This window comes from Pygocentrus nattereri, chromosome 27 (genome assembly GCF_015220715.1).
Source record: "Pygocentrus nattereri isolate fPygNat1 chromosome 27, fPygNat1.pri, whole genome shotgun sequence".
Lineage (NCBI taxonomy): Eukaryota > Metazoa > Chordata > Actinopteri > Characiformes > Serrasalmidae > Pygocentrus > Pygocentrus nattereri.
In genome coordinates this window covers 25,188,161-25,201,924 of record NC_051237.1, presented here as the reverse complement: position 1 = coordinate 25,201,924, position 13,764 = coordinate 25,188,161, and positions in this window count along the sequence as shown.

Genomic DNA, 13,764 nt, shown 5'->3' with positions numbered 1-13,764 from the left:
GTTACTGCTACTGAGAGCTGATTGGTTAGCGTTACTGCTACTGAGAGCTGATTGGTTAGCGTTACTGCTACTGAGAGCTGATTGGTTAGTGTTACTGCTACTGAGAGCTGATTGGTTAGCGTTACTGCTCCTGAGTGCTGATTGGTTAGCGTTACTGCTACTGAGAGCTGATTGGTTAGCGTTACTGCTACTGAGAGCTGATTGGTTAGCGTTACTGCTACTGAGAGCTGATTGGTTAGCGTTACTGCTACTGAGAGCTGATTGGTTAGTGTTACTGCTACTGAGAGCTGATTGGTTAGTGTTACTGCTACTGAGAGCTGATTGGTTAGCGTTGCTGCCACTGAGAGCTGATTGGTTAGCGTTACTGCTACTGAGTGCTGATTGGTTAGCGTTACTGTTACTGAGAGCTGATTGGTTAGTGTTACTGCTACTGAGAGCTGATTGGATTATATTCCAGGAATATAAATAGATAATATGGTAGGATATTTTCAGTATATAAGCTGTTTAAATCAGTCAGTTGGCAATGTATCATTGACCAATCACACACACATCATACTGTATCTGAACAATAGTGCTCTTCCTCTATCAGATTTAGAAAAAAGTTATCTGTATTATAATAATATATGATACTATATATTATATTGCATTTAAAGGGGAATTCCACCAATTTTTTATAATTTCTGTATAACTCTACTGTCTAAGATGTAATCAGTGAACAGAGAGATTCAGATGGTTTGGTGTGAAGTGGTTCAGACGTCTTTAGAGTGGTGGTGATGGGAACCAGGCGTCGCCATGACTACAACACAGATATAGATAATTTATTTACCTTCCAGAACCAGCAGAGAACCTACACGAGTCTTATATGACCCATAGTTTATATGGAATGTTGATGATGGAAAATAGTGGAAAATCTGGAATAATGATTTTTCTTTGGGGACTATTTTGCCGCACTGCGCCCTGAATGTCTCCCTCCACCATGAATGGAGTTGAAGTTCTCTAAACTCTCATAAAACAGCGTCTCAGTCATCAGGCAGTGAATTCAGAACCAGTTCATGTAGGAACTTTCTGTGAGGAGCTTTTAGAGGGGGACGTCTGGTTCCCATCACCACCACTGTGAACAGTTCTGGCTTTATCTAGAACAGAGCGTTTCACACCAACCACTCTGATTACTTATCTTAGCCACTTCATTATGGAGGAATTTTTAAACATTGGTTGGAATTCCCCTTTAAGAGCCCTCCTTATTGCCACCTACTGGCCTAATTGTGGAGGTAACTCTTTAGTTGTGATTCCCACCTGTTAGCTAGGTGTGAGCTAGGCTCACACCTCACTGAGTGTTGGGGAGAGGAAGGACCATCTTACCCACGCAGGAAGAGAGAAAGCGGACAATTATGATATCTTAAACTGCCACTTACGGATGGCTGTGGCATCACTGGGGAATGAACTCGCCATCTCCCATTGATCAGGCCAACACTGAGACCAGAGCAGCCCAAAGTCGGCCCATAAGGACTTTTAGAGCTGCACTATGTGAGATGTTTGTTATTAAAGCTGAATGAAGTGTCGTTACTGAGTGAGGAGATTATAAACAGGCTAAAATATGGTGAGCGTGTTCTGCTGTGAGTCGCCTGTAAAACCTGAAATCATCATTTAAAATCAGAGGTGTTGAGTTTTTCACACCACGTCGTACGTCTTTACGTATTAACGTCACACACAGACTCAGAAAAGAAAGTCCGGCTCGATGTTTTGGCCCCAAATGACCTCAGAATCAACATCACACTGATGAAGATGTGATGACAGTAGTGGACACACTGCAGAGATGGTATCTTTGATACCATTTAATATTTAAATCTATTAAATTTTGTCAATAGATTTAGAATTTACTTGAAAATATTTTAATATAAATTGATACATTCATATCCCCAAACACAGTACAGCATAAAACACTCTAACACTGCTGTCATATTTTTGAGAGCTTTAAAACTCTAGTTATAGGAGGTTATAATGACACCTCATGTACGTCTAGGACGTCAGTGAGGGCGAACGACCAACGAGCTTCTTTGCTTGCCAACCAATCAGCACTCAGCAGCAGTAACGCTAACCAATCAGCACTCAGTAGCAGTAACGCTAACCAATCAGCTCTCAGTAGCAGTAACGCTAACCAATCAGCTCTCAGTAGCAGTGAAGCTAACCAATCAGCTCTCAGTAGCAGTAACACTAACCAATCAGCTCTCAGTAGCAGTAACTCTAACCAATCAGCTCTCAGTAACAGTAACGCTTACCAATCAGCTCTCAGTAGCAGTAACACTAACCAATCAGCTCTCAGTAACAGTAACGCTTACCAATCAGCTCTCAGTAGCAGTAACGCTAACCAATCAGCTCTCAGTAGCAGTAACGCTAACCAATCAGCTCTCAGTAGCAGTAACGCTAACCAATCAGCTCTCAGTAGCAGTGAAGCTAACCAATCAGCTCTCAGTAGCAGTAACACTAACCAATCAGCTCTCAGTAGCAGTAACTCTAACCAATCAGCTCTCAGTAACAGTAACGCTTACCAATCAGCTCTCAGTAGCAGTAACACTAACCAATCAGCTCTCAGTAACAGTAACGCTTACCAATCAGCTCTCAGTAGCAGTAACGCTAACCAATCAGCTCTCAGTAGCAGTAACGCTTACCAATCAGCTCTCAGTAGCAGTGAAGCTAACCAATCAGCTCTCAGTAGCAGTAACGCTAACCAATCAGCTCTCAGTAGCAGTAACGCTAACCAATCAGCTCTCAGTAGCAGTAACGCTAACCAATCAGCTCTCAGTAGCAGTAACGCTAACCAATCAGCTCTCAGTAGCAGTAACGCTAACCAATCAGCTCTCAGTAGCAGTAACGCTAACCAATCAGCTCTCAGTAGCAGTAACACTAACCAATCAGCTCTCAGTAGCAGTAACGCTAACCAATCCAATCAGTTCTCAGTAGCAGTAACACTGACCAATCAGCTCTCAGTAGCAGTAACACTAACCAATCAGCTCTCAGTAGCAGTAACGCTAACCAATCCAATCAGTTCTCAGTAGCAGTAATGTTAACCAATCAGCACTCTACCAGTAAAGCCCGCCTCCTGCTGCCCAAATCCCATTTGTATTATTATTTGTAGAATAAAGGAAACACACAGGTGAGTTTTCTCTGCTGTTTTAGTGAAACTCGTTCTTTTACTGTCTCAAAGTCAAAGAAAGTTCCATGATTAGAAACTATTTTAACTGTTCGTTTTTATCCGTTGAGCTCCATTCGCTCCTATTCAGTGAGGACTCGCTCCGGGCGCCCTCTGCTGTTCAGCAGTCCTGTTTTTGATATAACGAGGGAAATAGGAAGTGACCAGGGTCCTTATAAACCGGCTCTGTTTCCCTCACGTTAGCAGCATTAGCCTCGTAGCCTCAGTGCTAAAGCCACAGAAACAAACAGACACCAAACATGTGGCTCGCGTGGGAAAACTGCTTAGTGACGTTATTTAAATAGTGTATGAATCAGTCTTTTATTTGGTTTGACAGAAATCATGTAAATATGTCATTGTTTCCTCCTTCGGTTTGCATCTAATCAGAAAGTCACAGGCACAGTCAGCGGAAACAGCACCTGTCCAGAATGACTTCAGATGTATATACGACCTCACTCAAATAAAACAAAACATAAATTAAAAAACTCAAACGTCTGCATTGTTTCTTGTCTCATTCTGTCATGTACACACGTGGTGGTTTTAAGCTCATTGGCAAAATAGCCACACAATAGTTTTCTTTTCTGAAGTGTCCAGGAGAACACTAGAGGGCGCTCCTGAGCAAGGTCAAAATGAGTCAGAGGCAGGCTTTATTGGCTAGTTATGCTTACACATACACAGGATTTGGTTTTGGTTACAGGAGCTCACAGTGCAAATATTTTACAGTAGTAAATAAAGAAAAATTACAAATAATAAAATATAATGTTCAACACTAGAGGGCGCTCCTGAGCAAGGTCAAAATGAGTCAGAGGCAGGCTTTATTGGCTAATTATGCTTACACATACACGGGATTTGCTTTTGGTTACAGGAGCTCACAGTGCAAATATTTTACAGTCGTAAATAAAACAAAGAAAAACTAAAAATAATCAAATATAATGTTCATTCCTATCACACACTCAGACCATCACACACAAATGCTCACACACACACACACACACACACACACAGTGCCACCTGTAGACCTTGCACTGTGCGCAGTCTAGCTACTATATTAAAGTGCTGAGCGCAGCAGCAGGTAAAGGATGGCGCCTTTGTGTAAAATGAGCTGTGTCCCAATCCAGAAGCTGCGTCCTTCAGAGGCTGCATTTGAAGGCCGACTGTGTCACAGTGGCACGCCTAGGCTGTCCCAGTTCGAAGGCTCCCTCATATGTGGCTGAGATGTGTGTACCTCTTTTCCATGGCAACGTAGGATCCCCCCCGTGAAGAACATCAGCAGAGGATTGGACGCGGCTGAGGAGACACTTTAACCCTTTAGTCCCAGACTGATTACATACTGAGGCTTATTATTCAGAAACTGCAGGGATTTCAATGCAGCTGTTCTCAAGTTAAAGTGTGGGTACCACTTTAAAACAAGATTACCCTTATAAAGTGTTCATGAATGGTTGAAAACGAGTTTATTAGTAGTTATTAATTAGGTTATTAAGATCATTAATGAGCAAGTTTGCTTAATGGTTAAAAACACATTCAGTCATCCTGTTAAACCTCAGATTTTGATGTTTACTGATCTCATTCTTCTCTATCACATTTATTAAAGTGGTAGAACTGCTTATGAATGGTATTTTTAAGTGTTTGTGGCCCATCTAATAACCATCAACACTCTAATATTAAATCATGCATAAATGCTTTATGAGAGGAGTCTTATTCTGAAGTGGTCCTGAAGGTGCCCACCGGTGGGCCCTGGCCATTTAAGGGGTTAAATACAGTGGGGCAAAAAAGTATTTAGTCAGCTGCTGATTGTGCAAGTTCTCCTACTTAGAAAGATGAGAGAGGTCTGTCATTTTCATCATAGGTTCACTTCAACTATGAGAGACAATATGAGAAAAAAAATCCAGGAAATCTCACTGTTGGATTTTTAAAGAATTTATTTGTAAATTATGGTGGATTTTTGGAAGTATTTGGTCATTAACAAAAGTTCAACTCAATACTCTGTAACACAACCTTTGTTGGCAATGACAGAGGTCAAACATTTCCTGCAAGTCTTCTCCAGGTTTGCACTGTAGCTGGTATTTTGGCCCATTCCTCCTGCAGATCTCCTCTAGAGCAGTGATGTTTTGGGGCTGTTGCTGGGCAACACGGACTTTCAACTCCCTCCACAAATTTTCTATGGGGTTGAGGTCTGGAGACTGGCTGGGCCACTCCAGGACCTTGAAATGCTTTTTACGGAGCCACTCCTTCGTTGCCCGAGGGGTGTGTTTGGGATCATTGTCATGCTGGAAGACCCAGCCACGTTCCATCTTCAATGCTCTCACTGATGGAAGGAGGTTTTGGCTTAAAATCTCATGATACACGGCCCCGTTCATTCTTCCCTCAACACGGATCAGTCGTCCTGCCCCCTTCGCAGAAAAACAGCCCCAAAGCCTGATGTTTCCACCCCCATGCTTCACAGTAGGTTTGGTGTTCTTTGGAGGCAACTCAGCATTCTTCTTCCTCCAAACACGACGAGTTGAGTTTTTACCAAAAAGTTCTGTTTTGCTTTCATCTGACCACATGATATTCTCCCAATCCTCTTCTGGATCATCCATATGCTCCCTGGCAAACCTCGGACGGGCCTGGACATGTACTGGCTTAAGCAGGGGGACACCCCTGGCACTGCAGGATAACTCCCTCTCGGCGTCGTGTGTTACTGAGGGTAGCCTTTGTTCCTTTGGTCCCAGCTCTCTGCAGGTCATTCATCAGGTCCCTCCATGTAGTTCTGGGATTTTTGCCCACCGTTCTCATGATCATTTTGACCCCATGGGATGAGATCTTGCGTGGACCCCTGATCGAGGGAGATTATCAGTGGTCTTGTATGTCCATTTTCGTACAATTGCTCCCACAGTTGATTTATTCCCACCAACCTGCTTGCCTGTTGTAGATTCACTCTTCCCAGCCTGGTGCAGGTCTACAATTTTCTCCCTGGTGTCCTTCGACAGCTCTTTGGTCTTGGCCATGGTTGAGTTTGGAGTCTGACTGTTTGAGGCTGTGGACAGGTGACTTTTATACAGATAACAAGGTCAAACAGGTGCCATTAATACACGTAAAGGATGGAGGACAGAAGAGCTTCTTAAAGAAGAAGTTACAGGTCAGTGAGAGCCAGAAATCTTGCTTGTTTGTGGGTGACCAAATAATTATTTTCCACCATAATTTTCAAATAAATTCTTTAAAAATCCTACAATGTGATTTCCTGGATTTTTTTTCTCATATTGTCTCTCATAGTTGAAGTGTATCTATGATGAAAATTACAGACGTCTCTCATCTTTCTGAGTAGGAGAACTTGCACAATCAGCGGCTGACTAAATGCTTTTTTGCCCCACTGTATAAGTATTGGGTTTAGACCGTAGACCGTGTCCTTCAAAGGGTGCAGCCCCTGAATTGGGACACAGCTACAGTTGTTCCTTTGATACAGACAGATTCACGGATTTTCTTGACACAGAAGCACCTGAGATATTCCACCGCTGCTCATATTTTTGGACGCTTCCCAACTCCAGTGATGCGACTTACAGTGTCAACAAGCCAGAAAAATCAGGCAGATATTGGAAAATTTTCATAGATCTCTTTTACGTTATTCATTCTTCAGCTCTGCACTAATTAATGACGTTCTATTAAAAGACTGGTTTACCAAGAGAGACGCTGGAGGACTTTCACCTGAAATGAGTTCATGAAGCCAGTCTGGTTATAAAAATGATAACAGGACATCAGAGCCAGAATTACTCTTTTAGTACTTTTACTTTATACTTAAGTACATTTGAAGGTAAATACTTTAGTACTTTTACTCAAGTGGAGGTCTAAAGGGAGGAACTCGACTTTTACTGGAGGAATATTTTACCTTGGGGGTCTCGACTTTAACTCTGCTGGAGGTGATGGGGTAATGTGGTGTGGTGGTTGGTTAGTGTAGTGGGTAACACCTTTGCCTTCTATACTGTAGACTGGGGTTCACTCCCTGACCAGGGTAAGCACCCTACACTATACCAATAAGGGTCCTTGGGCAAGACTCCTAACACTACCTTGGCCTACCTGTGTAAAATGATCAAATTGTAAGTCGCTCTGGATGAGAGCGTCAGCCAAATGCCGTAAATGTAATGTAGCTAACAGGTGAAGGAAATGTATTATTATGCTGGTTAGCATGGTGCTAACTGCAGGCCTTAATGCCTCTAACAGTGTGGAGGTGCTCCGTGCCTCTAATAGCCTTGATTCTGTGGTTTCTGACTCTGTGTGACTCTGTTATATATAATCTTGGGCTAAAGTACATCAGCATTGCTGAACACAGCAGCGGCAGCATTTTTCAGACAAACTGTGATTTTTTTGCCAACCTGTTCCTTTAATCAGTTCCCAAACGCACAGATGCTGAGCTGAAATCCACCCTGAGCTTTATTGATAAACGCTGCTTTAATCTGTCGGCCTGTGGTTTAAATCAGATTCGGATGTGGGATTATTTCTATACGGACGGGAATGTGGTGTGATCGCCTTCGGAGAAGCTGACAGTGATCTAAATACCTTGGACATTCACGCCATTCTGACCGGCTACCGTCTCAGAGAGATGGCTCTTTAGACAAGACAGTGACACAATGTAGAACCATCCATCCATCCATCCATTCTCTAAGCCGCTTCTCCGTCAGGGTCGCGGGGGGTGCTGGAGCCTATCCCAGCAGTCAACGGGCGGAAGGCTGGATACACCCTGGACAGGTCGCCAGTCAATATAGAACCATGAATAATAATATTTATTTAATATCCATCCATCCATCCATCCATTATCTTCCGCTTCTCCGGGGTTCGGGTCGCGGGGGCAGCATCCTAAGCAATGAAGCCCAGACCTCCCTTTCCCCAGCCACTTCCACAAGCTCTCCAAGGGGGATTCCGAGGCGCTCCCAGGCCAGCTGGGCGATATAGTCGCGCCAGCGTGTCCTGGGTCTTCCCCGGGGTCTCCTCCCAGGTGGACTCGCCTGTGACACCTCCCGAGGGAGGCGTCCAGGAGGCATCCTAACCAGATGCCCGAACCACCTCAGCTGGCTCCTCTCGACGTGAAGAAGCAGCGGCTCTACTCCGAGTCCCTCCCGGATGACTGAACTTCTCACCCTATCTCTAAGGGAGAGTCCAGACACCCTGCGGAGGAAACTCATTTCGGCCGCTTGTATTCGCGATCTTATTCTTTCGGTCATTACCCAAAGCTCATGACCATAGGTGAGGGTGGGAACGTAGATCGACCGGTAAATCGAGAGCCTTGCCTTATGGCTCAGCTCTTTCTTTACCACAACAGACCAGTAAAGAGCCCGCATCACTGCTGACCCAGCACCAATCCGCCTGTCAATCTCCCGCTCCCTTGTACCATCACTCGTGAACAAGACCCCGAGATACTTGAACTCCTCCACTTGAGGCAAGAGCCTATCCCCGACCCAGAGAGGGCTCTCCACCCTTTTCCGCCTGAGAACCATGGTCTCGGATTTAGAGGTACTGATTCTCATCCCAGCCGCTTCACACTCGGCTGCAAACCGATCCAGCGAAAGCTGAAGTTCGCGGCCTGATGTCCCCAATAGGACCACATCATCTGCAAACAGCAGCGATGTGACCCTGAGGTCACCAAACCGGACACCCTCCATCCCTTGACTGCGCCTAGAAATTCTATCCATAAAAATTATGAATAGAATCGGTGACAAAGGGCAGCCCTGACGGAGTCCAACTCTCACTGGGAACGAGTCTGACTTACTGCCGGCCATGCGAACCAAACTCCTGCTTTGTTTGTACAGGGCCTGAATGGCTCGTAGCAAAGAGCCATGTACCCCGTACTCCCGAAGCACCTCCCACAGAATACCCCGGGGAACACAGTCAAATGCCTTCTCCAGATCCACAAAGCACATGTGGACTGGTTGGGCAAACTCCCATGAACCCTCCAGAATCCTGGAGAGGGTGAAGAGTTGGTCCAGTGTTCCACGACCAGGGCGGAACCCGCACTGTTCCTCCTGGATCCGAGGTTCGACTATAAGCCGGACTCTCTTCTCCAGTACCCCTGCATAGACCTTGCCAGGGAGGCTGAGGAGTGTGATTCCCCTGTAGTTGGAACACACCCTCCGGTCCCCTTTTTTAAAAAGAGGCACCACCACCCCAGTCTGCCAATCCAGTGGCACCGCCCCCGATGTCCACGCAATGTTGAAAAGGCGTGTCAGCCAAGACAGCCCCACAACATCCAGAGCCTTGAGGAACTCAGGGCGGATCTCATCCACCCCTGGAGCCTTGCCACCAAGGAGCTTCTTAACTACCTTAGCGACTTCGGCCTCAGTAATGGACAAGCCTAATCCCATGTCCCCAGACTCAGCCTCCTCACTGGAGAACGTGTCGGTGGGATTGAGAAGGTCCTCAAAGTACTCCTTCCACCGCCCAATGACGTCTTCAGTCGAAGTCAGCAGCACACCATCTCCACTATATACAGTGCTAGTGGCACACTGCTTTCCCCTTCTGAGTCGCCTGACGGTTTGCCAGAATCTTTTCGGAGCCGACTTAAAGTCACTTTCCAAGGCCTCACCAAACTCCTCCCATACACGGGTTTTTGCCTTGGCGACAACTGAAGCCGCAGATCGCTTGGCCTGTCGATACCTGCCAGCTGCCTCTGGTGTCCCACAGGCCAACCATGCCCGGTAGGACTCCTTCTTCAGCTTGATGGCATCTCTCACCTGGGGTGTCCACCACCGGGTTCGAGGATTACCGCCCCGACAGGCACCAACTACCTTACGGCCACAGCTACAGTCAGCCGCTTCAGCAATGGAGGAACGGAACATGGCCCATTCTGAGTCAATGTCCCCCACCTCCCCCGATATCTGGTCAAAGTTCTGACGGAGGTGTGAGTTGAAGATCAATCTGACAGGTTCTTCTGCTAGACGTTCCCAGCAAACCCTCACTATACGTTTGGGCTTGCCTGGTCTGACCGGCATCTTCCCCCACCACCTGATCCAACTCACCACCAGGTGGTGATCAGTTGACAGCTCAGCTCCTCTCTTTACCCGAGTGTCCAAAACACATGGCCGCAAGTCCGATGACACGACTACAAAGTCAATCATTGAACTGCGGCCTAGGGTGTCCTGGTGCCATGTGCACTTATGGACATCCTTGTGTTCAAACATGGTGTTCGTGATGGACAAACTGTGGTTTGCACAGAAGTCCAAAAACTGAACACCACTCGGGTTCAGATCAGAGAGGCCATTCCTCCCAATCACACCCCTCCAGGTCTCACTGTCATTGCCCACGTGAGCATTGAAGTCCCCCAGTAGGACAATAGAGTCTCCAGGAGGAGCACCTTCAAGCACCCTTCCCAAGGACTCTAAGAAGGCTGGGTACTCTGAACTGCTGTTCGGTGCATAAGCACAGACAACAGTCAGGACCCGTTCCCCAACCCGAAGGCGTAGGGAAGCTACCCTCTCGTCCACCGGAGAAAACCCCAACATACAGGCACCGAGTCGAGGGGCTATGAGAAAGCCCACACCTGCCCGCCGCCTCTCACCATGGGCAACTCCAGAAAAGAATAAAGTCCAGCCCCTCTCAAGGAGATTGGACCCAGATCCCAAGCTGTGTGTTGAGGTGAGCCCGACTATATCTAGCCGGTATCTCTCAACCTCGCGCACCAACTCAGGCTCTTTCCCCGCCAGTGAGGTAACGTTCCAAGTTCCAAAAGCCAATTTCAGCAACCGAGGATCAGAACGCCAAGGCCCACGCCTTTGGACACTGCCCGATCCACAACGCACCGAACCCCTACTACTGCCCCTCCCATTGGTGGTGGGTCGATGGGAGGGGGGACTCATGTAACTCCTTCGGGCTGGGCCCGGCCGGGCACCATGAGTAAATGCCCGGCCACCAGACGCTCGCTGGCGAGCCCCTCCCCCAGGCCTGGCTCCAGGGTGGGGCCCCGGTAACCCTGTTCCGGGCAGGGTACACAAGTCCTGCTTTTGTGTCTTCATAGGGGTTATTATGGATCACACTTTGTCTGACCTGTCACCTAGGACCAGTTTGCCATGGGAGACCCTACCAGGAGCTTTTGCTCCAGACAACATAGCTCCTAAGATCATTCAAGCACGCAAACCCCTCCACCACGATAAGGTGGTGATCCAAGGAGAGGTATTTATTTAATAATAATATTTAAAATGCATTTATTTGTGTTTGTTTTTATATTCATTCAGTCGTATATAGTTATAGTAAATGATAAAAATGTAACTAAATATTCATGAGCCGAATAAACTGAACTGACTTCTGTGATCTGCATAAACAAGATAATAATAATAATAATAATAATAATAATAATAATTTTATTTATATAGGACTTTTCATGAAGGTGGCAGCTCAAAGTGCTTTACAGACAGGTGATAAAACACAGTTCTACAAGAAATCATTAGCATTTAATTAGAATCAAAAGAAAATGAAAAAGATTAAATTAGAAGATAAAGATAAACACCACGAGACGTTCTACTGAAGCTCCGAGTTAAAGAGCTGCCTTTTTCAGGTGTTTATTAAAAGTGAGCTCTGAGCTCGACTGTCTAATAAAAGCTGAGCTGAGCTCCGCAGTTCAGAAGCAGAAGAACTGAAAGAGCCTCTCCACGTTTTCTGTGTTTTACTGAAGGTGTTTGAAGGTCCAAATCTGAGATCATAAACAGACACACTCTGTGATGTAATCAGTGCTTTAAGGTCATTCAGAGCTTTAAACTCTGTCCTGAGTGATCCAGGCAGCCAGTGCAGCTCTTCTAAAGCAGGACTGATCTGATCTCTCTGTGGTGTTTTTGTTAGGATGCTGCTGCGTTTCGTCCGAGCTGTAAGGGATGTACAGTTTTTTTAGGAAGTCCAGTAAGAAGACCATTACAGTGATCAACTCTGCTGGAACAAACGTATGAACAAGTTTCTCTGCGTCGCTCTGAGAGAGAAACGGCCGAACTTTAGTGACATTTCTCAACTGATAAGAAGCTGCTTTAGTGACTGTTTACATGCAGATTAAACAGAGCTCAGAGTCTAAGATCACACCCAGCTTTCTACTGCAGGTTTGGTTTATGAAGGTAAAGAACCGACTTTCTCATACAGCAGCTTTCTCTGAGTTTCTCTACCAACGATCAAAATTTCAGTTTTTTCATGATTTAATTGTAGACAATTGTGCGACATCCACTGAGAAACATCTGACACACAGCTGGTCCGTCTGTCTACAGAGTCTTGATCTTCAGAAGGAACAGAGATGTATAGCTGGGTGTCGTCAGCACAGCCATGAAAATTTATACTATGCTTCCTAATGACATCACATAGCAGCAGCATGTACAAAGAAAAAAGCAAAGGCCCTAAGACTGAACCTTGGGGGACTCCACAAGAAATGACAAATCGTTTTGATGAATGATTTCCAAGTGAAACCATGAATTGCCTATTACATAAATCTGATTTAAACCATTCTAAAGCTGTGCCCGAGAGGCCGAGCCAGCATTCAAGACGCTGGAGTAAAATCTTGTGCTCAACGGTATCAAAGGCTGCACTGAGATCTAATAAAACCAAAATAGAAGGATTTTGGGCACCAGTGCTGAGCCTGAGGTCATTCACAACGCCAGTCAATGCTGTCTCTGTACTACGGGTGGAACGAAGATCTGAAACGTCTCATATAAATGGTTTGATATTAGATCCGTATTTAGTTGTTTGAAAACAACTTTTTTCTAGACGTTACTTTGAAAAGGCAGGTTTGAAATCGGACTAAAATGATTTAGTATGGAAGGACCCATGCTACTCTTTTTAGCAGAGGGTTCACCTAAAGCATCTGAAAAAATGCAGAGAACACTTTACAATAGCTAAAACATCTTAAGGACCGATGTAGGAACAAGACCACATGTGGATGAACTTAGTGTGTTTATAACAGTTGTAGCTCCTGATAGTTGATAACGGAGAAAGACGTCATTACTGATGTCGGCGGCTGATCAGGAACATTATAGGAGCTGGTCTGAGTCTGCGGAGCTTCACCCTGTGGTATCAGGTCTCTTCACAGACTTTAGAAGATAAATCATCATGATATCAAATCATAACTGCATTTCACAGAGTATCAATACCTACAGGCCTCGCTTCTGTTAATATATTTGGTTAATATGGGATGTTGTTGGCATCAAATTCAAAATAAATATATTTTTCAGTAAACAATAAAATAATTTTAAAAAATTCTTAGTGTCAAAATTCGATTTGTTGTCTTTGTACTACTTTCAGTTAAATATAGGGTTTAAATGATTTGCACATCATTGTGTTTGGTTTTCATTAAAATTTTGCACAGCGGAAATCGGAAATTGTATCTTTTTAAATGTATTTATTTGTGTTTGCTGTTATATTCTTTCAGTTGTATGTAGTTTGAATAAATGTTACTGATATAATTTAATATGCATGAGCTGAATGAACAGCACTAAGTTCTGTGCTCTGATTAAACAAGATATCAGATCAGAACTGCATTTTCATAGAGTATCAATACCTACAACACAAATCTGAGGCTGACATAATAATATAATAATAATAAGCCGAGTCCCTAGACCTGCAGACTGCTTCTACAGACATTAGTG